Raw genomic sequence first — 4,409 nt, 5'->3', positions numbered from 1 at the left:
CAATCCGTCAAAATCGATTCGGGGATACCGTATATACACACGAAAAATTCTACGAAAGCTTGTGCTACCGTTTGCGCGTCCGTGGTGGATAACGCTATGGCTAGTGAAAAACGACTTAATTCGTCTTGCAAGGTGAGTATATACATGTTCCCTGCTAATGTTTTTGGTAAAGGTCCTACTATATCTAGGCAGACTCTTTCGAAAGGTTTTACTACGGTGCTAGTAATTAACATAGGTTGTTTGGTTTTAACATGTGATTTGTTTTTCTGACATAATTCGCAATGTTTAATATAATGTTTGACGTCTTTTTTCATGTGGCGCCAATTATAATTAAGTTTTAATCTTTTTACCGTGCGCGATACACCTGCATGTCCCCCTAACGGTGAGTTATGGTGCTCATAAATTATTAATTTCTTTTCGTCTTCGGTTAATTGCTGACCCGTGTAAATTTTTACTACAATGTCGGTTGCTTTAAAAATATGCCGAAACATTGTTCGAATACGTAAGTAACTGGTGAGTGAGGTAGGCCCGTCTAATTTATTTGTAGAAAACGAGTTAATTTTATTTGTTATGCAAAAGGTTTTTAAATTGTTTATGGCTTGGTAAATGACCTCGGCTTCGAGTGGTGTTGTATACGTAGGCTTAAAGCCATAAATTATTAATAAATTCGGGTCTCTTTGGATAGTATAAAACTTGTTTTCATCGGAAAACTGTATTTGACCTACGTCAATGTTTTTTATTACTTCACGCACTGCCGGGTTAGTTATGATTTTGTCTTCCGAAACTAGTATTATAACGTTCTCTGTCTCTACGGCCCTGATTATATCATTGTCGATTTCGATAATTTTTGAATTGAAGATGGGTTTGCTTTCCGCGGCTTTGAATTCATTGAACCCGTTAATTGCGTTGGCCGGACCGGTTTGTATCATTCGAATTCGTGATAAACAGTCGGCATTCGAGTGCTCGGGACCGGCCCGGTACGTAATGTCATAATCGTAATCGGCCAGTTGTAATCGCCAGCGCATTAACTGCGATGACGCGTCTTTAATGCCGAATAAATATGTTAAAGGTCGATGGTCGGTTATAATTGTTATGATCTAGCAATTGAGCTAACTGCTTAGTTCATAAGTTGCAGGTAGCAAGACCCTTGGTAAAGGATTTCTCAGGTAGGTTTGACAAAATAATTAGACTTGTTGAAAAGTTAAGTTGTTTATTAAATTTCTTCTGCATAAAATATTCTAAGTCCAATTTGACAAGTTGTTATGTTGTCTCTCGCGAAGGTGCTCGTCTGTACTATGGTGAAACACGTCTAATCTACAGGCCGTTCGGGTCTGGTTTTATAGGGCCTCTTGCTCTCCTACTTCCCCCTAGTCTATCGATTTATCTGCGGATTTCACAGGACGTTGTTCAATTAATCATTGATACATTCCCACGTCTGGTTATTCCGACAATCGTATCCTGTTATAGTGTTTGCGATATATGTCATACGCCATCCGTTACTTTCCAGATACTATGCACTTCATACATATATATATATATGCATATTCCATAACAATATTTAATTATTATATTCACGCATTTAAGGTGAGATTGTAGTACCTATTGTAATGAGATAATTAAGATTAAATATTTAATTGTTATATTCATATATTTAGAATTGAAGGTGAGATTATAGTAATGAGATAACAAGATTCGCATTGCCCTCTCAGTATCCTCCCATAGGTTTTCTATTTGCAGATATGACTTTGATTAATGTGCCATTGTTTATCTAGTTTTTTATGTTGCCAAATGTAGCTGAAGGCGGAACGATCACAATAATATATTATGTGTATTATTGGGTTCGTTACACCTCCCCTCTTAAAGTCATATTTTACTGTCTAAACATTAAAATGTGGCTCAATTCTTAATATTCAGTACAAGCACCTTCCCTAATTTACAATTTTACATTCATAAGTTGTTACAATCATGTTTACAATAATTATCATTTTACAATTACATATTTGGTTACATTATTTCGTTATTGTTTTCAAAAATATACGTACAATCCACAATATATTTTTGTTACATTGATTTTCAACATTAAGTACAATTTATCAAAAAAAATTTTTTTTTTTATATTACAATTAGTATTACATTATATCATTATTAATTATTATCTATGTTAGTTTAATTTAATAACATATATATATATATTTTTTTTTTTTTTTTTCTACAATATCACTTATTTTAGTGTTAGTATTTATAATATCATTGCTTAAAGCTAATACAATATTTTCTTTTTGTCTACATAATATATATATACTTTCCTTATGTATTTCATCTCCAACACCGTGTTAATTACATTAATTAATAAATTTATAATCATATATATTTTCTTTTTACCTTAGTTCTATATTTTACCTTTATTTCCCACATGTTTTCTTATGCATATATTTTATTATATATTTTTACTCCTTGTATATATATATCTTCCATTTTAAAATTTCTAAATTCTTTTTATCTAATTTTAGTTTGTTAATCTATTCCTCTTTATTTTTTTCTTTTCTACAATATCGTTTGAATTTATCTTATTTACTGCGGACCTATCACCCAAACATACTATTTAATCAAAGTTGTGTTTGTGGTATAGATCAGCATTAAAATGATTTTATCTTTATTTATCCTTAAAAATTTTTTTTTTTCTTTATCTTGTTAATTCAAGTTCTTGACGCTTACCTTACTATTTAACGAAAGTATAAGTTGACGTCAAGACTAAATTAGCAAGATATTGAATGTATACTTTTCTTATTGAGATTTGTTAACTTCATTTGAACGATTGTATGATCCATTCAAAAGTTCGTTTATATGCACAACTCTTAAATGTATCACCAATTGATCAAATGTCTATATATATTTTTTTTTTTTTTTCTTTTCTGAAGAGATTATCTCGCACGGAATATAGTATTGTACCACTAATCAAAATCTTATAATATTTTTTTTTTTCTATTAGATTACTTGGCACAGTACTACATTCCAATCCGATTTCCATCCGAATTGATTCCTATTTTCTATTTCGGAGATTTTTTATTTTTTTTGCATGGGACATAACATTATTTCACCGATCATAATTTAAACGTATCGATCAACTGACATAATGCTATTTCCCCCACCTAATTTTAAATTTTACTTTTTCCTCTGTAATTAAATTAATTTTAATTTTACCATAACATACTTATTACAAAATTATACTCATATTATTATATAATAATTTTTTTTTTTTTTTCTATAACTAATCTTATCCTGTTAGATTGACCGTCTTACAAAAACAAAATTTAAAAAAAAAATTCATTTAATTATTCCAATTAGCTTATTAATTAAAATATTTTATTAAATTCGCGTATCCTTGTTTCCTCAAAACCATATTGAATATACACTTCGTGAACCTCACGTCCATTTTCGGGTCGTGAGCGTAAGTCATTCTATGTTTTTTTGGACACATTATACTGTGAGTTTCCTCCAAATTCATATTCTACCATTTTTCCCAAATGAACCTATTTCATATTTAAATATAATTTCTTTTGTCTTTAGTTTTTCTAATTTAATTGTAAATTCTTTTGTAAGATGTTCATCATAACAAGTTATATTCAAAATTTCAAATTTATCTATTTCCATTCTTTGTAAAATGTTCCTATCAGAATGCCCATTCCACACTACTATTACGTTTATTCTATCTCCCATTGAAATATATCTTTCAATATATTCTGGTTTTAAATTATTTAAACTAGAAGTCATACTTTTTTCGAGTTGCGCTAAACAAGCCTCCTGTAGTACCTGTTTACAGCTTAGTATCCGCTTGATTTCCCTTTTGGCCAACAGTAATTCATGAACTTTCATTTCTCTTACTTGTTCATGAAGTGGCAAAAGTAGCGGTCTCCCTTCTAGCTTTCGAATTTTGCACTTGTTCAGGCTGTTCGAAATTGCTCCGGATATTACCACTATACTCGTTCTATTCATCATGGTGAACTCAAAATCCATGATTACGAATTTGACTTCCTTTCTATTGTAAAATTTATTATTAAATTTTAACATTTATATCATATTATATTATTATATATATATATATTTTTTTTTTTTTTTTTTTTATTATTTCTTATATACTTATCCTTATAATGATTGTTAATATTATCGTTTATATTTTATAGTATATCATTTTAATACTTAACTTACATATTATATTATTTATTATGTATTAATTATATTTTACTTTATTTGCGGTAATACGCTTTTTCCTTTACTTTGTTCCTGTTCCACTTGAATAACACCTTTAGCTGTGTTACTTGCGGTTTCCGCATAAAACTTACTTTTTCCCATTCGTACCATTTCATACCGAGGTTGCCTTAACGAAGTTAGTTTACATTTATATGTTATAT

At 29.7% G+C, this 4,409-nt stretch overlaps 1 pseudogene; it reads right to left on the bottom strand.

Annotated features, from left to right (window-relative positions):
* Positions 1-3,349: 3,349 nt before the first annotated feature.
* On the bottom strand, positions 3,350-4,020 carry LOC132934140 (uncharacterized; annotated as a pseudogene).
* Positions 4,021-4,409: the final 389 nt, after the last annotated feature.

The sequence above is a fragment of the Metopolophium dirhodum genome, chromosome 1 (assembly GCF_019925205.1).
Source record: "Metopolophium dirhodum isolate CAU chromosome 1, ASM1992520v1, whole genome shotgun sequence".
NCBI classification, from domain to species: Eukaryota; Metazoa; Arthropoda; class Insecta; order Hemiptera; family Aphididae; genus Metopolophium; species Metopolophium dirhodum.
The sequence above is the reverse complement of the archived record's forward strand: the minus strand, read 5'-3'. Positions and strand labels throughout refer to the sequence as shown.